The sequence below is a fragment of the Ranitomeya imitator genome, chromosome 3 (genome assembly GCF_032444005.1).
Source record: "Ranitomeya imitator isolate aRanImi1 chromosome 3, aRanImi1.pri, whole genome shotgun sequence".
Taxonomy (NCBI): Eukaryota; Metazoa; Chordata; class Amphibia; order Anura; family Dendrobatidae; genus Ranitomeya; species Ranitomeya imitator.
The window spans coordinates 681341524-681366461 of record NC_091284.1 but is presented as its reverse complement, the minus strand read 5'-3'; the positions used below and the strand labels follow the sequence as shown (position 1 = coordinate 681366461).

General features: G+C 43.4%; 1 protein-coding gene across 2 annotated transcripts in view; it reads right to left on the bottom strand.

Moving 5' to 3' along the window:
• Positions 1 to 1749: 1749 nt before the first annotated feature.
• Positions 1750 to 24938, bottom strand: part of CTPS1 (CTP synthase 1) — a 183294-nt gene continuing 160105 nt past the window's right edge. For both annotated transcript variants that reach the window (XM_069758427.1, XM_069758428.1), the window contains exon 19: positions 1750 to 2283. The gene's annotated coding sequence lies outside the window, so the exon portion shown is untranslated. The remainder of the gene's footprint in view (positions 2284 to 24938) is intronic.

The following is a 24938-nucleotide window of genomic DNA, read 5'->3' as shown; positions in this document are numbered from 1 at the left end:
AAAACTAAACCTCCGAACACTTCTAAATACTCGGAGACCACACGAGCGTGCTCGGCAAAACCCTAGCAACGAGTATATTCGCTCATCACTAATGTCTTCATTTCGTGTCTCCTTCCAGAGGACTGATTCGCTTTGTGATCCCTAAGAGCTCTAGAAGAGGTCATCCGGCGTTCAAGGCTATAATTTCTGGCTGGAGATGGGTGACCATCTCGGATCCGTATTTGGTTTAAAACAGAGCGCCTCCTCCTGGGATCAAGGCCCACTTTACCCTAGCGGTGGAGGTCTCCTGGGCCATTCACCATTAGGCATCCGCCTTACAGCTTTGCAATAGAAGACCATGTCATCGCATTCACATGTTCACTAAATACTTCAGGATCTATACACCTACACTTCAGCAGATGCCAGCCTAGGTAGGAGTATCTTACATGCAGCACTGGCTAGTTCTATGACCTGAATGGGGTTTTCTGCTACTCCCTCCCCATGTGTACTGCTTTAGGACGTCCCATGGTTTCCTGTGTTCCCCAATGAAGCGATCGCGAAACAGATTTTACGGTGAGTAACCAAAAATCCTGTTTTCTCTGAGACTTCATTGGGGGACAGCACCCAACCATGTTTGATAGCTATATTAATAGTTTTCTATTATTACAGCTTATTTGTGTATTTATTTCCTTGTTCTTCCTTTACACGCCACTTCTGCTTTCTCACTAACTGATTAACTTTGTGCTAGTCGGTGGGCTATATACTGCTGTGGAGGAGCTAATTTTTGTGCATAATGTCAGCAGCATACATCCGATGTTCCCTGTGTCCCCAATAAATGCTTAGAATAACAGCAATTTTACAGTGAATAACCGAAAATCCTGTTTTTGCATGTCTTTAAAAGAAAATTGTCTTATTTGATGATCTTTATTAACAATTAGTAATTTGCAATTTTCACAGTGGCAACTTTTTTTTTTTTTTTTACACTACTTCCTGTTCTTTCATTGGGGTCCTTTCTTATCTGTAGAGGCAGGATTACAATGTCAAGTAAACACATCTATACACAGATGAGAAAGGATCTACCACGCACAATATTCACCATTACACCTGGACCTGCTCCCACATCCTTCACAACAATTTTTGCTCATTAGACACTTCAATACAAAAAAAACCCCAAAAAACAAAAAATAAAACAAGTGTTTTGATAAACAATTGAGGCTATGTAAATGTGTTATGTTCTGTAACAAAAAGTATGAATCTCAAAAAAGCCTTAAATGGACAGTGAAAATGTAAAGCTTTCCATTTAATTTTTAATATAGATTCTATGTTAAAAAAGCTCAATATTTTGGTTAAAAACAAAAACCCGATTTAATCAGTTCATTTTCTGGTGATAGGTTCACTTAAAGGGAACCTGACATAAGATACATGCTGCCAGATCCACAGCCAGGTATGTTTGACTTTGAAATGATGCAGCGTTTCAAAGAAAGCAATACTTTAAAGCAGCAGGGGACCGGGGCACACAGAAGACTAGTCCCCACAGCTTCTCCCTGCCTGACGCCTGAGCTTATACAGTCAGTCTGATACATGCTGCTGTGGATTGGGCAGCAAATATCAGCTGTCAGGTTTCCTTTAAGGCTGTTGCGTCATGAAAGCTAAGTGTGATCAGTTTTCAAATTATCCACCAACCCTAATGTCTCAATGGAAAGATGAAAAAGCAAAATGTAAGCAAAACCCTTATTCTCAGCAATAACAAGTAAATGATGAATCAGCATAACCCATTAGAAAACAGCTTTATTAGGTTACAGTGTAACCAAAATGGTATATAGAAGACAGTTCTGCTGGGCTTTTTAAGTATTTACACAATCTCATGAGAACCTTGCATTATTCTGAAGTATAGGATTTCTTAAGCTGACATTTCTAGAAGTTCGTACAGCTGGAACACTGGTCACTGACTCATTAACAGTCTAGTCATCAGGTTTCGAATCCACATTGGTCTTTAAAAAGTAAAATTTATGTAAAAATGGCTTTCGTATGCAAAGAAAGTTATAGAAAATGCTTCTGAATAAGTGGCAAGTAATGTCATGTGCAGCAAGAATGTGCGTAGGAGCTCCTAAAAAGAGCACTAGGTATAATGCTCGTAACTCCAGAGGTTGGCATACTTGGAGGCTGAGAACACGTCATGATCATCTGACAAAAAGAAAAAACAAACAAACAAAAAAAACACAAAAAACTAAATGATTCCATAGGTTGTTCATTTAGGAAATTAAACAAAATAATTCATGAAACCAGATGGCTGTGAGTAGTCACCTGCAGACAAGAGAAGATAAAAGTTAGCTTTACCAATGAAAACACAGAAAAACATTTTTTTGTATAAATACATTGGGTGGTTATGCACTAGAGACGACCCAGGTGGAATGGTGCAGCACAATATTTTAGGATTGGCCCACAAACATGGTCTACAGGCGGCATTACCACAACCACATCGTTACTTTAGTGTTTCCCAACCATTTGGCTATGTTAACCCTTTCACACCAGTGCCTGTTTTTAATTACATCTAATCACACTTGGTGCCGGCCAACCCATATACCGTATGTAGGCTTTTTACTGAGAGAGGTGTCCACATTCACCCATGCATACAGACATTAGCCTTCGGTAAGTGTTCACATTTGGACAGGGAGGTCAGGGACCCATCAGATTAATGAGACCACCTTGATGATGGTTGATGGGCTCACACCATTTGGCCAAATTCTGTGCAAAGCGTCTCAAATATTTTTCCTAATGTTCAAAAAGCCATTTTGCTATTCATATTCGACATGCTTTGGCACGATAGAGTGCAACTTTTTTTGTATATTGTTTTTGCCTTCGTGACCGGGTCAATTTTTACAATTCTGACCAGTGTCACTTTATGTGGTTAGAATTCTTGAATGCTTCAACAGATCCCACTGATTCGGAGACTGTTTTTTCGTGATATATTGTACTTCATGACAGTGGTAACATGTTTGCGATATGACTTGCGTTTATTTCTGAAAATATCGGAAATTTGGCGAAACGTTTGAGAATTTCATAATTTTCAAACTTAATCTTTATGCCCTTAAACCAGAGAGTTATGTCACACAAAATAGTTCATAAATAACATTTCCCACAGGTCTACTTTACATCAGCAATTTTTGAAACAATGTTTTTTGTTATGAAGTGAGAAGGGTTAAAAGTTGATCAGCATTTTCTCATTTTTCCATAAAATGTAAAAAAACATTTTCATGGAACACCTCACATTTAAAGGGACGTTGAAGGGCACATATGAGAGAAAATACCCAAAAGTGACACCATTCTAAATACTGCACCCCTCAGTGTAAGTGCACACGTCAGGATTTCTTGCAGAAAATTTCCTGACAAAAACCGGACATTTCTGCCAGTAATCCGCATGCGTTTTTGACGCGTTTTCCCCAATTCATAGAATAGCGGGAAAAACACAGAAAATCCGCAAAATTCATGAACATGCTTTTTTTTTTACCGCGATGTGTTTTTTTCGCGGAAAAAAAACGCATCATGTGCACAAAAATTGCAGAATGCATTCTAAATGATAGGATGCATATGTCTGCGGCATCTAATGCGGTTTTATCGTGTTTTTATCGCGAAAAAAACCTGAACGTGTGCACATACCCTCAAGGTGCTCAAAACCACATTCAAGAAGTCTATTAACCATTCAGGTGCTTCACAAGAATTAATGGAATATGGAAGGAAAAAGAACAAACATTTAACTTTTTCTCACAAAAATGTTACTTTAGTGCTAAATTTTTCATTTTTACAAGGGTAACAGGAGAAATCGCGCAACAAATTTTATGGTGCATTTTCTTCTGAGTATGCCAATACCACTCATGTGGAGGAAAACTACTATTTGGGCACACGGCAGGGCATCCACACATCATAGCCTCCTGATGATCCGTTAAGGTGAAACGCGTTGAGGCGTGCCGGAACATCAAAAAATTATGAGTATTCTTCCTCACTTGCTGTTATAATTTATCTACCGTATATACTCGAGCATAAGCCGAGATTTTTCAGCCCAAAATTTTGGGCTGAAAGTGCCCCTCTCGGCTTATACTCGAGTCACGGTGGGCGGCAGGGTCGGCGGGTGAGGGCGCTGAGGCATACTCACCTAGTCCCGGCGGTCCCGACGCTCCCTCTGCCCGTCCCACGGTCTTCGGTGCTGCAGCTCTTCCCCTGTTCAGCGGTCACGTGGGACCGCTGATTAGAGAAATGAATATGCGGCTCCACCTCCCATAGGGGTGGAGCCACATTAATTTCTCTAATCAGCGGTGCCGATGACCGCTGATAGAGGAAGAGGCTGCGGCACCAAAGACCGTGTGACAGGCAGAGGGAGCGGGACGCCGGGAGCAGGTGAGTATGTAATATTCACCTGTCCGCGTTCCACATGCCGGGCGTCGCTCCATCTTCCCAGCGCCGCTCTGTCTTCGCGTCCTCTTGCTCTGTTCAGGTCAGAGGGCGCGATGACGCATATAGTGTGCGCGGCGCCCTCTGCCTGATCAGTCAGTGCAGAGAGCCGACGGGACGCAGAGGAGCTGCAGCAAGAGAGATGAGTATGGCTTTCTTTTTTTTTTATTGCAGCAGCAGCAATGGCACAGCTTTCTATGGCACAGCTATGGGGCAATACTGAACGGTGCAGAGCACTATATGGCAGCTATGGGGCAATAATGAACGGCACAGAGCACTATATGGCAGCTATGGGGCAATAACGAACGGCGCAGAGCACTATATGGCAGCTATGGGGCAATACTCAACGGTGCAGAGCACTATATGGCACAGCTATGGGGCAATAATGAACGGTGCAGAGCACTATATGGCACAGCTATGGGGCAACAATGAACGGTGCAGAGCACTATATGGCACAGCTATGGGGCAATAATGAACGGTGCAGAGCACCATATGGCACAGCTTTCTATGGTACATCTATGGGGCAATAATGAACGGTGCAGAGCACTATATGGCACAGCTATGGGGCAACAATGAACGGTGCAGAGCACTATATGGCACAGCTATGGGGCAATAATGAACGGTGCAGAGCACCATATGGCACAGCTTTCTATGGTACATCTATGGGGCAATAATGAACGGTGCAGAGCACTATATGGCACAGCTATGGGGCAACAATGAACGGTGCAGAGCACTATATGGCACAGCTATGGGGCAATAATGAACGGTGCAGAGCACCATATGGCACAGCTTTCTATGGTACATCTATGGGGCAATAATGAACGATGCAGAGCACTATATGGCACAGCTATGGGGCCATAATGAACGGTATGGAGCATCTATTTTTATTTTTGAAATTCACCGGTAGCTGCTGCATTTTCCACCCTAGGCTTATACTCGAGTCAATAAGTTTTCCCAGTTTTTTGTGGCAAAATTAGGGGGGTCGGCTTATACTCGGGTCTGCTTATACTCGAGTATATATGGTATATTTGTTACATTAGCAGACAATTAGGTCTGGGTGTGATTTGAAATGGTATATCCACCTTACGTTTAAGATATGGCTATCAATTTAAAGCCTATCATTGTAAATGTTTCCTGTCTATATAGCTACCCATAGGGTATCCAAGGGTCAGCCGTCGAGGAGTGGGGACGCCATATCTGCTGCACAGTAGGGTGCCAACCCCCGCAGTTAGGCAGGATTTGTGAGAAGCAGGGAACAGCATAGTGAGGTTGTTTATGTACACGAGCAGTTTTGGACTTTTTTGTCTGTCTCTCACCCTGTCAGTCTAGATTTTGGCAATTATCAGCCAATATCAGCTCTGATAACCCTCATCTCCTAATTTTTCTCGTTGTGTATTTGGTAGCACAATTGAGACATCAGTCTAGGGCACTTGTAGGAGATTTAGGGGCAGCAGGAGCACCAGTCTCGCTTGTGTTATAGGGTGCCAACCTTCGCTGACAGGCAGTGAGTAATAAGTACCGAGATAGGGGTATACATAGAGAGCACGGTTGTGTCTGTCTTGTTGACTGTGGTTGTCTTTCATGGTTTTAAAGGTATTGATTATAAGTAGTGTTTTATCTTGAATATCAATAAGGATTAAGGTCATTTGGTTTGAAGTCGTGATTTTTTTGGACCTATAGTTTATGATTAATTTTCCTTCGTTTTTTGCACACGGCAAGACTTGGAGGAGAAGGAGCGCCATTTGACTTTTGGAATACAAAAATGGCTTGAATTAATATAGACAACGTCATGTCTCATTTGGAGAGATCCTGAGGTGCCTAAACAATGGAAACCCCCACAAATGACCCCATTTTGGAAACTAGACCCCTCAAGGACTCTTTCTAAATGTGTGGTGTGCACTTTGAATCCTCAGGGGCTAAAGAGAATTGTATAATGTGGAGACGGGAAAATTAAAAATCTTTTTCCCAACAAAAGTGTTTCAGACCTATTTTTTAAAAATGATCACAACGGTAACTGGAAAAATTGCACAACAATTTTAGCATCCCTTTTCTCCTAAGTACACAGGTACCCCATATTTGTTGAAAAACGACTGCTTGGGCGCATGGTAGGGCTACACCTCGCAAAGAATTGATCTAAGGTAGTGTTGAGTATGTTTAACCCTCAGGCGAGTCACAAACTTGTGTAAAATTGGGCTGAGTAAATGAAATATTACAATTTTTTCCACTAAAATGTTGCCTTCACCCCAAGTTTGCAATTTTCAAAAGGAATAGTAGGAGAAAATAGAATTAGACAAACCGGTAATTCGGTTTCTAGGAACATTCCACAACGGCATACGGAGGTTGCCTCCATGCCCTGATGGGGGACAGGAAACAGAGGTTAAAAGGCCCTCCCACTTGCCAGTGACTTATAACAAACCATAGCACCGGTTTACCTTCTGAATCCCAGATTTTATACACGAGTATAGGGAGCGAATTAGCGCTATCGTGGAAGGATCCTAGAAACCAAATTACCGGTAAGTCTAGTTCTACTTTCTCTAGTCCCCTTCCACAACGGCATATGGGGGAATACCAACTAATTTGGCTCTAGGGAGGGAAAACAGCCTGGAGTACTTTACGGCCAAAGATTAGATCCCTACTGGACAACACGTCAAGTCTATAATGTTTGGAGAAAGTATGTAGTGAGGACCACGTTGCTGCCCTGCAGATCTGCTCTGCAGATGCACCTACTTTTTTCTGCCCAGGAAACTGATGTGGACTTGGTTGAGTGGGCCTTGATCCCTGCTGGGGGTGACCTATTTTGAGCGAGATATGTTTCCTCTATAGCTCTTTTTATCCAATTAGAGATGGTGCTCTTAGCCACCTTTTTCCCTTTATTTTGACCTGACAGATGGATAAATAGATTCTGATCAATTCTGCAAGAATGGGACTGCTCTAAGTAATGAAGGAAAATGTGCTGCACATCAAGAGTGTGGAATCTTTCCCCCTTCTAGTTTACAGGGTTTTGGCAAAAAGATGATAGGATGATCTCTTGGGAACGGTGGAATTCAGAGACTACCTTTGGAAGGAAGAAATGATCGAGACGAAGGACTATTGAGTCGTCTCTAATAGATAAGGCTCTCTTACTGATAGGGCCTGTAATTCTACTCTCCTAGCCGTGGTTATGGCCACCAAAAAAAACATCTTGTATGTGAGGTTTTGAGGAGAAAAGGTAGACAAGGGTTCAAAGGGTGAACCGGAGAGTCCCTGGAGAACTAAGTTAAGATCCCAGGGGGGGGGGGAACTACCACCTGCCTCTTAGGGTTCATCCTGACAGCCGATGTCATGAATCTCTTCATTTAGCGATGACCTGCTAGATCCTGGTCAAAACAAGAGCTTGGACCTTCAAGGTGCTAGGTCTAAGGCCGATCCCTAAGCCTTTTTGTAAAAAATCCAGAATTCGTGACATATTCGTGTTAAGCGGATTCGGTGGGTCAGGTAAGCAGAAGGATGAAAACTTCTTCCAGACTTTATTGTAGATGGCGTTGGTTACTGGCTTTCTAGATCTCTGCACGGTAGCAATTACTGGTTCCGACAACCCCTTGGCTTTCAGTACCTGGGCCTCAGTAACCACAGCGCTAGATTCCACCTCCGAGGATCTGAGTTAAAAATAGGCCTCAGAGAGGAGAGAGTTTTCTACTGGTAAAAGAATTGGGACGTCCACCTGTAGTTCTATGATCAAGTTGAACCATCTCCTTTTGGTCCATAACGGAGCTACCAATATAGTTGGGATCCGCTCTTCTCGAATTTTCCGCAGAACTTTTGCCAGAATTTGAATAGGTGGGAATGCATAGGCCAGGTGAAAGTTCCAACTCTGGGCTAGGACCACCTACTCCCCTGGAATTGTCTCTGGGGTTTAAAGAGAAGATTTTGATGAGAAGCAAAATGATCAATTTCTGGCAGGCTCCACCTGTCTACCAGTATTTTGAAGCTCCGCTTTATCAGGCTCCATTCCCCCGGGTGGATGTCCTGTCGACTTAGATAGTCCGCCTGGATGTTGGAAGAGCCTTTTAAGGGGACTGCTGTCAGTGACAGTAGGTGTTTTTCGACCCAATAAAATATTCGAGCGGAAATCCTTTTTAGGCTGTTGAACCTTGTACTGCCTCGGTGCTTGATATAAGCAACTGTGGTCATGTTGTCCAAATATATTCGGATGTGCTGACCAGCAATCTGGCAACCTGCTGCCAGAAGGGCTTCTTCCACAGCCTTCAATTCTCTGAAATCTGACGATTTTCCGCTTGTTGTCTGGTCCTAGAATCCCTGGAATGGAATATGGTTTATCATGGCTCCCCAGCCCCTCCTGCTGGCATCTGACGTGATTGTTGTCAGCGGGACGAGTACAGCTTACGCCTCTCTGTGGAGGTTTTTGGAATTCATCCACCATGCCAAGGAGACTAACACTCGACCCGGCGCGTGTATCCTTTTGCTTAGAGTACAGTGATGACCATTCCAGTTCTCTAAAATATGAGTTTGAAGGACTCTGGAGTGGGCTTGTGCCCAGGCCACCGATTGTATACAGGCTGTCATGGATCCTAAGACTGACATTCCTTTCCGGAGTGTAGGGGGATCTCATGTCCCTGAATTTTTTACCTTTGCTATTAGGGTTAGATGGTGGTCGTCCGGAAGAAAGGACATTGTTTTGCAGAATTCAGAAGTACTCCCAGAAATTTTCTGGTTTTGGAGGGTCGCAGCTGAGACTTTTTCAAGTTTGGGATCCATCCCAGAGATCTCAATATCTCTAGAGTCTCTGACACATGGGATTCCAGGATTGTCTCGGCGGAAGCAACTATCAGTAGGTCATCCAAGTAAGACACTATACAGACACCTTGACTCCGGATAAATGACACTGCTTCTGCCATTACTTTGGAGAAGACGCCAAATGGAAGGACGTTGAACTGATAGTGCTTCACCGGACGACTCCCCCCGCACAGCAAACCTGAGATATTTTCTGTGTCTCGGGTGGATTGGGATATGAAAGTAGGCGTCCCTTAAGTCGATGGTCGACATAAGGAAGGGAGGCCTGACCAGAGGAATGGCTGATCTTACGGATTCCATCTTGAACTTGCGGTATTTTACATGTTGGTTCAGTCCCTTCAAATTTATAATACGGGCCTCGCCTGATGGTTTGGTAACCAAGAACAACCGAGAGTAATGGCCCAGACCCCATTTCGATTCTGGAACCGGGGATATTACGTTAGATCTTGTAAGGTCCCTGAGACCTACTAGCAGTGTTGTCTGATCTTTTGGAGCTGGCAGGGAAGTGATCTTCAGACCCTGTGTAGGGGAGGAGATGAACGTTATCAATGGGCCCTCCTTGAGGACATTGAGGACCCAGTGGGAACTGGTGATGTTTTCCCACTGATGTGCACATCTTCAGTCCCCCCCCACAGGGTCGGAGTCATTGCTTCTCCTGTTGGGACTGCTGCTGCTGTGGGACGAGGATATTTTTCCCCCTACCCTTTGCATAGCTCTCTCTCCCGGTCTTGCCCTTTCCTCTCGCCTGGGAGGTTTGAGACTGTGGAGAACAAAAAAAAAAACTTTTTTTTTTTTAAGAAGGTTTTTGTTCCGAGGGGGCTTTTTTCTTGTCAGTGGCCCTTTCTAGGATGTCATCTAGGGCTGGCCCGAAAAGACATACTCCCCTTTAAAGGGTATGGCACACAGCTTAGCTTTTAGCTTTGGAGGTGATGTCACCACTCCACATCTTAAGCCAGAGAGCTCTCCTAGCGGAGTTGGATTGCGCAAGTCATCTGGCGGCAATTCTAGTAGATTCCATGGAAGCATCCGCTAGGAACCCAGTAGTCCTAAGAAGCATAGGCAGTGAGTCTAGCAATTCAGCCCTGGAGGTACCCTGAGAAATATGGGTTTATACAGTCATGGCCAAAAGTATTGACACCCCTGCAATTCTGTCAGATAATACTCATTTTCTTCCTGAAAATGATTGCAATCACAAATTCTTTGGTATTATCTTCATTTAATTTGTCAAATGAAAAAACACACAAGAGAATGAAGCAAAAAGCAAAACACTGATCAATTCATCCAAAACTTAAAAAATGGTCCAGACAAAAGTATTGGCACCGTCTGCCTAATAATTGGTTGCACAACCTTTAGCCAAAATAACTGCGACCAACCGCTTCCGGTAACCATCAATGAGTTTCTTACAATGCTCTGCTGGAATTTTAGACCATTCTTCTTTGGCAAACTGCTCCAGGTCCCTGATATTTGAAGGGTGCCTTCTCCAAACTGCCATTTTTAGATCTCTCCACAGGTGTTCTATGGGATTCAGGTCTGGACTCATTGCTGGCCACCTTAGAAGTCTCCAGTGCTTTCTCAAACCATTTTCTAGTGCTTTTTGAAGTGTGTTTTGGGTCATTGTCCTGCTGGAAGACCCATGACCTCTGAGCGAGACCCAGCTTTCTCACACTGGGCCCTACATTATGCTGCAAAATTTGTTGGTAGTCTTCAGACTTCATAATGCTATGCACACAGTCAAGCAGTCCAGTGCCAGAGGCAGCAAAGCAACCCCAAAACATCAGGGAACCTCCGCCATGTTTGACTGTAGGGACCGTGTTCTTTTCTTTGAATGCCTTTTTTTTTATCCTGTAAACTATGTTGATGCCTTTGCCCAAAAACCTCTACTTTTGTCTCATCTGACCAGAGAACATTCTTCAAAAACGTTTTAGGCTTTTTCAGGTAAGTTTTGGCAAACTCCAGCCTGGATTTTTTATGTCTTGGGGTAAGAAGTGGGGTCTTCCTGGGTCTCCTACCATACAGTCCCTTTTCATTCAGATGCCGACGGATAGCACGGGTTTGCACTGTTGTACCCTCGGCCTGCAGGGCAGCTTGAACTTGTTTGGATGTTAGTCGAGGTTCTGTATCCAACATCCGCACAATCTTGCGTTGAAATCTCTTGTCAATTTTTCTTTTCCGTCCACATCTAGGGAGGTTAGCCACAGTGCCATGGGCTTTAAACTTCTTGATGACACTGCACCCGGTAGACACAGGAACATTCAAGTCTTTGGAGATGGACTTGTAGCCTTGAGATTGCTCATGCTTCCTCACAATTTGGTTTCTCAAGTCCTCAGACAGTTCTTTGGTCTTCTTTCTTTTCTCCATGCTCAATGTGGTACACACAAGGACACAGGACAGAGGTTGAGTCAACTTTAATCCATGTCAACTGGCTGCAAGTGTGATTTAGTTATTGCCAACACCTGTTAGGTGCCACAGGTAAGTTACAGGTGCTGTTAATTACACAAATTAGAGAAGCATCACATGATTTTTCGAACAGTGCAAATACTTTTGTCCACCCCCTTTTTTAGGTTTGGTGTGGAATTATATCCAATTTGGCTTTAGGACAATTCTTTGTGTTTTTTCATTTAAGACAAATTAAAGAAGATAATACCAAACAATTTGTGTTTGCAATCATTTTCAGGAAGAAAATGAGTATTATCTGACAGAATTGCAGGCGTGTCAATACTTTTGGCCATGACTGTAATTCCTCTAGCTACACAGGTGGAGGAGACGTTATCCTTTAAAGCAGATATAGATGTCTCCCAAGACTTCTTTAGGAGACTTTCTGTCCATAGGATCCTTCAATTGCTAAGAATCTTCACCCCAACGCACGTTTCGCAACCAGCTTCTTGCTGGTGAGGTGGGACGCTGGGTCTGCTGCAGGTAGATATTGTTGTTTCTGGTTATACTCGTATATGCAATATTGTTGTACTCTATGCATGCCGAGGCAGATAGCAGTTCACCAGGCAATATATAGGAATATATTTACTACTCTGCAGTGTGTTTTACTTATGCTGTATTTATACTATACATTAATATTCAGCCTCCCACCTTATGTTAGGGTGCTTGTGCACTTATCTGCACTATTATGTATTGTTGCACAATAAAGCTTTTTGAATTGTATTCAATTCTGGATCTCTTCGTTTTGGCTCCTTGTTAGGGTCAGACCGAATAGGGTTGTGTTGGGAAGTGCCAGCTATATCTCCTTTGGACATTGGTGATTCGTATTGTCTCCCTAAATACCACCTCCCGGACCCCTTCCCTGCATACACTCACTGTATTTTGAGTACTGAGCCCTCCCTGGGGGCATCGGTGGGTGAATACCCCCTTATGACTGCACGGAGGTCCAAAAATTTGAAAGACCTCCTAGTCAGTAGTCACTATGTGCCAACCCCGAGGCATCCATTTGGTTCTAAAGGCCCTACTCCAGGATTTATACCTTGCGGTCGCTGTCTTGCCTGCGCAAATGTCCTGCGCTGCTCCACCTTCAGTAGCTCTGACGGGAGAAAAACTTTTGAAATCAGGCACAGGATTTCTTGTAGCAGTACAAACGTGATATATTATGCTACCTGTGGCTGCTCTAAAATTTACGTAGGGCTTACGTCAAGGGAGCTCAAAGTTAGGGTTCGTGAGCATGTGCGGGACATTTGCGCGGCCAAGACAGCGGCCGATATTACCCTCCTCAAAACCGTCCCCCGTCATTTCAGACAACACCATAACAGTGATCCATCATCTTTTAAAGTGAGGGGGATTGATGTTATCCATTTGGGTATAAGAGGGGGGAATTATAAGAAAATATTAGCACAGGTGGAAGCTAAATGGATCACAATACTGGACACTTTGACTCCTAGGGGTCTGAATGAATCCTTGTCCTTCTCTTCATTTTTGGGACCTTCATAGCTATATACAGTGGGGCAAAAAAGTATTTAGTCAGTCAGCAATAGTGTAAGTTCCACCACTTAAAAAGATGAGAGGCGTCTGTAATTTACATCATAGGTAGACCTCAACTATGGGAGACAAACTGAGAAAAAAAAATCCAGAAAATCACATTGTCTGTTTTTTTAACATTTTATTTGCATATTATGGTGGAAAATAAGTATTTGGTCAGAAACAAAATTTCATCTCAATACTTTGTAATATATCCTTTGTTGGCAATGACAGAGGTCAAACGTTTTCTGTAAGTCTTCACAAGGTTGCCGCACACTGTTGTTGGTATGTTGGCCCATTCCTCCATGCAGATCTCCTCTAGAGCAGTGATGTTTTTGGCTTTTCGCTTGGCAACACGGACTTTCAACTCCCTCCAAAGGTTTTCTATAGGGTTGAGATCTGGAGACTGGCTAGGCCACTCCAGGACCTTGAAATGCTTCTTACGAAGCCACTCCTTCGTTGCCCTGGCAGTGTGCTTTGGATCATTGTCATGTTGAAAGACCCAGCCACGTTTCATCTTCAATGCCCTTGCTGATGGAAGGAGGTTTGCACTCAAAATCTCACGATACATGGCCCCATTCATTCTTTCATGTACCCGGATCAGTCGTCCTGGCCCCTTTGCAGAGAAACAGCCCCAAAGCATGATGTTTCCACCACCATGCTTTACAGTAGGTATGGTGTTTGATGGATGCAACTCAGTATTCTTTTTCCTCCAAACACGACAAGTTGTGTTTCTACCAAACAGTTCCAGTTTGGTTTCATCAGACCATAGGACATTCTCCCAAAACTCCTCTGGATCATCCAAATGCTCTCTAGCAAACTTCAGACGGGCCCGGACATGTACTGGCTTAAGCAGTGGGACACGTCTGGCACTGCAGGATCTGAGTCCATGGTGGCGTAGTGTGTTACTTATGGTAGGCCTTGTTACATTGGTCACAGCTCTCTGCAGTTCATTCACTAGGTCCCCCCGCGTGGTTCTGGGATTTTTGCTCACCGTTCTTGTGATCATTCTGACCCCACGGGGTGGGATTTTGCGTGGAGCCCCAGATCGAGGGAGATTATCAATGGTCTTGTATGTCTTCCATTTTCTAATTATTGCTCCCACTGTTGATTTCTTCACTCCAAACTGGTTGGCTATTACAGATTCAGTCTTCCCAGCCTGGTGCAGGGCTACAATTTTGTTTCTGGAGTCCTTTGACAGCTCTTTGGTCTTCACCATAGTGGAGTTTGGAGTCAGACTGTTTGAAGGTGTGCACAGGTGTCTTTTTATACTGATAACAAGTTTAAACAGGTGCCATTACTACAGGTAATGAGTGGAGGAAAGAGGAGACTCTTAAAGAAGAAGTTACAGGTCTGTGAGAGCCAGCAATCTTGATTGTTTGTTTCTGACCAAATACTTATTTTCCACCATAATATGCAAATAAAATGTTAAAAAAACAGACAATGATTTTCTGGATTTTTTTTTCTCAGTTTGTCTCCCATAGTTGAGGTCTACCTATGATGTAAATTACAGACGCCTCATCTTTTTAAGTGGTGGAACTTGCACTATTGCTGACTGACTAAATACTTTTTTGCCCCACTGTATTTGTCATCACATCCTGATATTTATTCCTATTAGTTACCCACGTACATCTGCATAGGGTGTTTTTATGTTTTTGTTTTTATCTATTTTATGTTATTTTGTATACTAATTGCTATATTTACACTTTTCAGTGGGACCTGTAATAGATGGGTTTGTTCCGCGATATTATTCCATACTGGTTGCGCCACTCAAATTGGTGTCGTGGAAGATATGATTGAGGACCCTGGAACTATCCGGCGGAGATAGAATTGTTTGAAACATGTATAAATAATCTTTATGTAATATATCTATATGTGATCGCTATCTCTGTACTTGTATTAACTTGTACCTCTGGATGTGCTCGTCACACCATTATTTTGATTAATCCACACTTGTGACTGGTGGCTGTGATCTACTAGTGTTTATTTATACATTGGTGATTCAGTGGTTGTGCGCATGCGCGTCGCGACCCGGGATTCCTGGGGTGCGGCGGCACGTCTTTTTGCCTCGCTCGCACGCCCGGGGACTCTGTGTACTCCCCGCACGTGCGCAGTAACGCGCGACGCTCCTCTGCACTTCCAGGACCTGCGGTGTGCGGTGCGCATGCGCCGCTCTATAACCACTTGGATTGGCCTGGTTTCCCCATGTGACACACTCTTTGACCTTTAAAGGTCCTATTGATGAGCATTTTAAGCACTTCTCTTGATAAAGCTGTTGATTAGGGACGCGAAACGCGCGTCGGGGGGCTTTCTCTGCACACCCAGTCCAGGACCCTTCTACCCCAGCTAGCGGTAAGTGTCTGCCGACCCTCTTTACTATTACTGCCCCGCTGTGGGGATCCACCTATGGGGGGTTTACTTTTATTCCATCTGGCAGACACACTCACCAGTGCCATAGCATCTTTTTGCACATGCACCTTAGGAGTTTACTATTGTCAGACACTTATAGATTGGGGTAGTGGCGGGTCCTGTTGACCCTGGTGTGTTGTTTTTTGCACACGTGTCGTTTTTATGTATGTTTTTCTTATATATGTGTATAATACTATCTGTATGTTCAATAAACTTTGATATATTTCTTATATATACCTAGTACAGCTCGTATTTTTCTCCTGGTTAAGCATGTGATTTTGAGTGGGTATACTCTGTGCTTTTTGGGCTAATTTTTTGCCCTCCCTGCTGATGGGAATATGTCAGTGAGGTTTTCGTGGCTACTATACACTCACTGTAGCAGGGGCAGCGCTGGGCTCTGCAGACGCAGGGCATGAAGTGCCATCCATACTGAGGAATTTGGTGTCTGAAGTGGGATACGAACCCACAAGCCTTACCTCTGTGACGACTTTGGCAGGATTTTTATGGTCATCAGATGCCAGCACCTGCCCTCAGCGTAGTTGCATTCCCCCTCCCCCCCTCCTGGGTCCATGTGCCAGCGTTCAACATTCGCCGGCACCACACTCCGCCTGGCCCGACCGGAAGTCTATGCGTTCCAGAAGTGACGTGTGCACTCCACTGACGTCACTTCCGGAATGCCTAACGCGCATGGACGGTGAGAAGACCGGGGAGCACCGGGATCCATGGCTTGCTTTGCCCTCTTGGGGGCGCAGGAGGGCCAGGAGAAGTCCCGAGGTCACCGCACAGGGGACGACGGGAGCAGCTCGGAGGAGGCGAGAAGCGACCATCAACTGCCTGGCTATACAGGCAAAGCCTGTCACAAAAGGTACTGCAGCCGACCACCACAGTATACGGAACTTCTCCCTGCTCCATGGGGGAACAGGAAAGACAATGTCAAGTGGGAGGGCCTTTTAACCTCTGTTTCCTGTCCCCCATCAGGGCAAAGAGGCAACCTCCGTATGCAGTCGTGGAAGGTGACTAGAGAAAACACAATGTTATGCAATTTCTCCTGAGTACATCAATACCCCACATAAGTGGTCGAAAACTACTTTGAGGCACAGTACAAAGCTCAAAAAGAGAAGGAGCACAAAATTACAGTGCAGAATTTGCTGCACTGGTGTCAGGGGGCCATGTCCCATTGGCAGAGCCCCTGAGGTGCCAGAACAGCAGACCACCCCCCCATAAGTGACTCCATTTTACTAACTACACCTCTCTGAGTTCATCTAGGGGTGCAGTGATCATATTGAAACCACAAGTGCATCACAGAATTTTATACCATAGGACAGTGAAGAACAAAACATTTTTATCACAAAAAAAAACGTTTTAGCCCCAGATTTAACATTTTCACACTGGGAAATGGGTAAAAAAATGGTGCCAAAATGTGTCACAATTTCTGCTGAACTTGGCAATACCCCATATGTGACCTACAGTACTACTTAGCCACACAGCGAGACTCTGGAGAGACGGAGCGCTATTTGACTCTTGGAGAACAAATTATAGAAAAGTTTCCGGACTCCATATACAGAGCCCCTAAATGCCAGAAAAACAGAATCCCCTCTCAAATGACTCCACCTTGGAAATTACACCCCTTTCGGATTTTATCTACAGGTGTAGTGACTATTTTGACTCCATGGGTGTTTTCCATTAACAAGCCGCAGTGGATATTGCCGAAACATGTGGACACTAAATGTGGATTAAGCACACTGGGGCTCAGAAGGGAGGGGGCATTTATATTTGGGAGCGTAGAATTTGCTGGATTTCTTTTAGGAGTCAGTGCTTTTCCAGAGCCTTTGCATTACAAGAAACATAGAAGCCTCCTATATTTCCGTTAACAGATGACAGACCTGAGTGAGGGCTTGCTTTTTTGTGGATTGAGTTGAAGCTTTTCTTGGGCACATTTTACATTACATTTGGAATCACTTATCCGGCGCTCTACGCTGAACCCTTACTTTGGGGTTTTCATCTAAATCTCAGAGCAACGCAATTCAGATGTAAACCCCGAGGGATCAATTCACTATGGTGAGGCAGCAGGGCTACTCTGGACTCAGTCTGACCTCTGTTCAGCAGTCATTTTCAGAGGTGCACAAAACTGGCGGCTCACGCTTTTATGTATGACTAAAAAGATGGACACTGCTGGATCACAGGTCACACAGCGTCCACAGTGCCTCATTATAGGGAATTTTCCTCTGGGGTTCCATCTGAATCATGAATTTCAGAGATTTACACGGAAACGCCGATGCAAGCGCTCCGCGCAGGATAAATGTGCACCGGGCCTTACGGCGATCTTTGGGAGGCAGAATGGCAAAAAATCAACAGCATGTGAAGAATTGGTTTTCATTTTTTACGCCTTACTTCGTGCGGTATAAGTGATTAGGCGACTTATTTGCGTCGGTGCAATTACAGGAATACCAGATTTAGATTGGGGTTTTATGTTTGGCTGCTGTCACACATTAAAAGACACTGTTTATTGCAAAATCAAGTTTTTGCCTCACTATTTTGAGAGCTATAATTTTACATAATTCGGTCGATAAGCCATCACGACGTTTTTTGCACGACAAGTTGAGGTTTCTATTGGTACAGTTTGAGCTAATGACATTTTTTGACCGCTTTTTATTCTAATTTTTGGGAGACAATGATCAAAACACTAGCAATTCAGGAATTGTCTTTATTGTCCTTCTGTGTGTGGTAAAATTGATAAGGCAGTTGTATTCTTCGGGTCAGTATTATTACAGCGATACATTTATATAGTTTTTTATGTTTTGCTGCTTTTTCACAATAAAAATTTTATAGAAATTTTTTTTGGAATCGTTTTATTCTGAGAACTATAACTTATGTTTCCGCTGTTGGAGCTGTGTGGCAGCTTGTTTTTTGCGGGAAGAGATGATGTTTTCATAGTTACCATTTTTCTTTCGATTTCACTTTTTGATCGAGTTTTATTCTACTTTTTGGTTGGTGGCATGATGAAAAAGCAAAGATTCTTGCTCTGTTTTTTAACGCTGTGCGCTGAAGGAATTAGCAAGTGACAGTTTTATAGGTCGGCTCGTTCTGGACGCGGTGATAAATGAGTACTTTTTTGTTTTTACATAAATATACGGTATGTATTCATTGGTTTAACATTTTTTCTCTTATTTTGTAATTTTTTTTGTTTTTTTAACTTAGTTCCTGAATGGGACTTTAATTTTTAGTTGTCTGATCACTGGTCTCATATAATGCAATACACATGTATTACACTAGCAGATCGCTTGTTAGACTCAGCTGCAGGCCGAGTCTAACAAGCCACCGTAGCTGGCAGACCTGGAGGTCATCACGTGACCACCAGCTGCTGGGAAAGCGCAGGATCACCCGGGGATGTGATCACATCTCATCACGGGGGCGTCGGAGAGGCGAGGAAAGAAGTTAATAGCGTTCTGAAGCCGCGTGTCCGCTACACAGAGCCTCACTGCTGGGAGATGAACTTTATTCCTTTCGCAGGCTTTTGGTCATAGAGGTGGAGCTGGAAAGGCTTCAGTCACTGCTCAGTACATGGTGATCGGCAGCTGTAATCACACCCCAACACGTACTGACAGGAGCCTCAGCAGAGTTGGGTGTCAGTCCGTACCGTGAGCATGGGTACAGTCGCTGCTCCCTGTGTACTGCCGCCCCTCTATAACCATAGCTGAAGGTTTGGGGGGAAACGCTGCTCCCTGTGTACTGCCGCCCCTCTATAACCATAGCTGAAGGTTTGGGGGGAAACATGTTTTTCTTGCCATGTGCACATGGCCTGAACTTTAGATTTTTATTAAATGGTTCAAAAGGTAAACAAATATCGAATACTAGTATAATGAAAATTACAAAATATAAATACATTAGTTATTTATTTTTATAACCAAGCCATCCCCAAACCCTCCAGATAACCCAACCCACATATGTAATAATCACACTTTAGCTTTTAGTCTCCTTAGGGAAACTGAACCTGTGATCAATCCCGTATACTATAAGGCTATGTGCACACGTTGCAGATTAGCCTTAGGAATTTCTGGTGCGGATTCTGCCTCTCCTGGCAGAAAACGCATTTGCGGATTTTGTGCAGATCCGCAGCGTTTTTTTGTGCGTTTTTGCTGCGGTTTATCTGTATTTTTTTTGCGGATTTGCTGGTTTTTTTACCCCTGCGGATTTTTATAATGGAATGGGTACAAAAACGCTGCAGATTCGCAAAAAAGTAGTGACATGCTACTTTTAAACAGCAGCGTTTCCGCAAAGTTTGCACAGCTTTTTTTTTTCCTCTCATTTGTTTACATTGTACTGTAAATCAATTGTGGATCTGCAGCATTTCTGCACAGCAAAAAACGCTGCGGATCCGCAACGTGTGCACATAGCCTTAAACTGGAAAATCATAGTATTGAAGAATATAGTAAAATCAGCTTGTATCTGGGCTTCACAGGAAACCTAAGATGGCGATTACAGGGCCACTGGCTGCCATGGTAACCCACTGGTGCCCTGCAATGGTGTCATTTAAATGCTGGTGTCAGACTGACAGTAGCACTTAAACGGTTAAGCTAGAGTGGTCGGAGGGCACTCTGTTAGTTCTAGTTACAGGCAGATTCCAGATGTATAACAATACTGGCATCTACTTGGTATGAAGAAGGTTCACCCCCAAAATCAGTTTCATACTTACAGAAACCGTAAGCAGTGTGCTAGTCTATGGGAGATCACAGAGGAGCTATATGGGGGAAGGAGCAGGGTGACAGGAGCACAGAGTATTTCAGGAGAGCAGTGTGCTGGTCCATGGGAGATGACAGGAGCTACATGGGGGAAGGAGCAGGGTGACTGCAGCACAGAGTATTTCAGGAGAGCAGTGTGCTGAACTATGGGAGATCACAAGAGATATATGGGGGAAGGCTGTATGATCCCTGCTGTGGGCATGCTACTTCTCTCCCGTTTTGTGAACATTCTTGCCATCCCCCTTCCCCCACCTTAGTCCCTGTCCTGTCAGCTGTCCTGATCTCCCTCTGCTTTCCAGGTGTCCGCTCCCTCTCTGCAGGCTGTGAATGCAGCTTACCGGAGATCACCGGGACTGTGTGTGAGGTGGAGACAGGGCAGGAGAAGCACAAAAGGTGTGAGCCGGAGCAGAGGAGACGCCCAGTGCAGTGCCTGGAGTAACAGGATAGAGGAGCAAGGAGGTAAATCACCCACACTCCCCACTCTGCATCCTCCAGCTCCAGTGAGCGCTTCTGTCCTGTGATAGAGAGTAAGTGGAGCTCGGCAGGTAGCACTGGGCTATAATAAAATGGCGGCCAGTCACACCTACAGCAGTGAGCTGTGCCACCCACAGAGGCGTGCCCAGCTCACTTCTAATGCGGCTGCAATGTTAAAGATAGGAGATAATAGACCGGCACTGACTATGTCCATGGGGTGCCGTATGATGACACTGAAAGTGTCGTGCTACAGCTGTGAACACAAGATGTCAGCCCCCAGTGCCTTCTTTAAACTCATAACACATGAAATCTGTTTCACATGCATTTAAAACTTGGTTATAACAGCATGTTATGCTACATTACAGTGATTTACGAATGATCTACAAACGCAGTACCTTCCCTTTAAGTAACACTTTCCACATGTCTACTTTACATCAGCTCAATTTTGGAACCAACATTTTTTTTTTGTTAGGAAGTTATAACGGTTAACAGTTAAACAGCAATTTCTCATTTTTACAACACCATTTTTTTTTTAAGGGACCACATCACATTTGAAGTCACTTTGAAGGGTCTATATGATAGAAAATACCCAAAAGTGACACCATTCTAAAAATTGCACCCCTCAACATGCTCAAACTACATTCAAGATGTTTATTAACCCTTTAGGTGCTTCACAGGAATTTTTTGAATGTTCAAAAAAAAAAAAACCCCGAACATTTAACTTTTTTTTTCCACAAAAAAATGTAATTCCGATCCAAATTTATTTATTTTACCAAGGGTAGCAGGATAAACGGGACCCCAAAAGTTGATGTACAATTTGTCCCATATGTGGGGGTAAACCACTGTTTGGGCGCACGGCAGAGCTCAGAAGGGAAGGAGCGCCGTTTGACTTTTCAATGCAAAATTGGCTGGAATGGAGATCGGACGCCATGTCGCGTTTGGAGAGCCCCTGATGTGCCTAAACAGTGGAAACCCCCGACAAGTGACTCCATTTTGGAAACTAGACCACCCCAATAAACTTATCTATATGTGTGGTGAGCACTTTGAACCCCCAAGTGCTTCACAGAAGTTTATAACCTAGAGCCATGAAAAAAAAAAAATAATTTATTCCACAAAAATGATCGTTCACCCCCAATTTATTTATTTTTTTTTCCATTTTACCAAGGGTAACCAGAGAAATTGCACATCAACTGTTGGGGTCAATTACACAGATACTCCATATGTAGGGGAATACTACTTTTCAGGCACAGCGAAAAGCTCAGAAGGTAAGAGGCGCCATATTGGAGTTCATATTTTGCTGGAATGGTTTGAGGGTGCCATGTCACATTGGCAGAGCCCCTAAGGTACCAGAACAACAGAAACCCCCCATATGTGACCCCATTTTACAAATTACACTCTCCAATGAATTCATCTAGTGATGCAGTGATCATATTAACACATGTGCCTCACAGAATTTTATACCATTGAGTGGTGAAGAATGAAGAAATTACATCTTTACCCACTAAAATGTTGTTTCAGCCCCAAGTTTTACAATTTTTTTTTAACCCCTTTACCCCCAAGGGTGGTTTGCACGTTAATGACCAGGCCAATTTTTACAATTCTGACCACTGTCCCTTTATGAGGTTACAGTTAGGGCCAGAAATATTTGGACAGTGACATAATTTTCGCGAGTTGGGCTCTGCATGCCACCACATTGGATTTGAAATGAAACCTCTACAACAGAATTCAAGTGCAGATTGTAACGTTTAATTTGAAGGGTTGAACAAAAATATCTGATAGAAAATGTAGGAATTGTACACATTTCTTTACAAACACTCCACATTTTAGGAGGTCAAAAGTAATTGGACAAATAAACATAACCCAAACAAAATATTTTTATTTTCAATATTTTGTTGCAAATCCTTTGGAGGCAATCACTGCCTTAAGTCTGGAACCCATGGACATCACCAAACGCTGGGTTTCCTCCTTCTTAATGCTTTGCCAGGCCTTTACAGCCGCAGCCTTCAGGTCTTGCTTGTTTGTGGGTCTTTCCGTCTTAAGTCTGGATTTGAGCAAGTGAAATGCATGCTCAATTGGGTTTAGATCTGGAGATTGACTTGGCCATTGCAGAATGTGCCACTTTTTGGCACTCATGAACTCCTGGGTAGCTTTGGCTGTATGCTTGGGGTCATTGTCCATCTGTACTATGAAGCGCCGTCCAATCAACTTTGCAGCATTTGGCTGAATCTGGGCTGAAAGTATATCCCGGTACACTTCAGAATTCATCCGGCTACTCTTGTCTGCTCTTATGTCATCAATAAACACAAGTGACCCAGTGCCATTGAAAGCCATGCATGCCCATGCCATCACGTTGCCTCCACCATGTTTTACAGAGGATGTGGTGTGCCTTGGATCATGTGCCGTTCCCTTTCTTCTCCAAACTTTTTTCTTCCCATCATTCTGGTACAGGTTGATCTTTGTCTCATCTGTCCATAGAATACTTTTCCAGAACTGAGCTGGCTTCTTGAGGTGTTTTTCTGCAAATTTAACTCTGGCCTGTCTATTTTTGGTATTGATGAATGGTTTGCATCTAGATGTGAACCCTTTATATTTACTGTCATGGAGTCTTCTCTTTACTGTTGACTTAGAGACAGATACACCTACTTCACTGAGAGTGTTCTGGACTTCAGTTGATGTTGTGAACGGGTTCTTCTTCACCAAATTAAGTATGCGGCGATCATCCACCACTGTTGTCATCCGTGGACGCCCAGGCCTTTTTGAGTTCCCAAGCTCACCAGTCAATTCCTTTTTTCTCAGAATGTACCCAACTGTTGATTTTGCTACTCCAAGCATGTCTGCTATCTCTCTGATGGATTTTTTCTTTTTTTTCAGCCTCAGGATGTTCTGCTTCACCTCAATTGAGAGTTCCTTAGACCGCATGTTGTCTGCTCACAGCAACAGCTTCCAAATGCAAAACCACACACCTGGAATCCACCCCTGACCTTTTAACTACTTCATTGATTACAGGTTAACGAGGGAGATGCCTTCAGAGTTAATTGCAGCCCTTAGAGTCCATTGTCCAATTACTTTTGGTCTCTTGAAAAAGAGGACGCTATGCATTACAGAGCTATGATTCCTAAACCCTTTCTCCAATTTGGATGTGGAAACTATCATATTGCAGCTGGGAGTGTGCACTTTCAGCCCATATTATATATATAATTGTATTTCTGAACATGTTTTTGTAAACAGCTAAAATAACAAAACTTGTGTCACTGTCCAAATATTTCTGGCCCTAACTGTATAACTCCGAAACGCTTCAACGGATCCTGGTGATTCTGACATTGTTTTCTCGTGACATATTGTACTTCATGATAGTGGTAAAATTTCTTTGATAGTACCTGCGTTTATTTGTGAAAAAAACGGAAATTTGGCGAAAATTTTGAAAATTTCGCAATTTTCAAACTTTGAATTTTTATGCAATTAAATCACAGAGATATGTCACACAAAATACTTAATAAGTAACATTTCCCACATGTCTCCTTTACATCAGCATAATTTTGGAACCAATTTTTTTTTTTGTTAGGGAGTTATAAGGGTTAAAAGTTGACCAGCAATTTCTCATTTTTACAACACCATTTTTTTTTAGGGACCACGTCTCATTTGAAGTAATTTTGAGGGGTCTATATGATAGAAAATGCCCAAGTGTGACACCATTCTAAAAACTGCACCCCTCAAGGTGCTCAAAACCACATTCAAGAAGTTTATTAACCCTTCAGGTGTTTAATAGGAATTTTTGGAATGTTTAAATAAAAATGAACATTTAACTTTTTTACACAAAAAATTTACTTCAGCTCCAATTTGTTTTATTTTACCAAGGGTAACAGGAGAAATTGGACCCAAAAAGTTGTTGTCCAATTTGTCCTGAGTACGCTGATACCCCATATGTGGCAGTAAACCACTGTTTGGGCGCATGGGAGAGCTCGGAAGGGAAGAAGCGCTATTTGACTTTTCAATGCAAAATTGACAGGAATTGAGATGGGACGCCATGTTGCGTTTGGAGAGCCACTGATGTGCCTAAACATTGAAACCCCCCACAAGTGACACCATTTTGGAAAGTAGACCCCCTAAGGAACTTATCTGGATGTGTGGTGAGCACTTTGA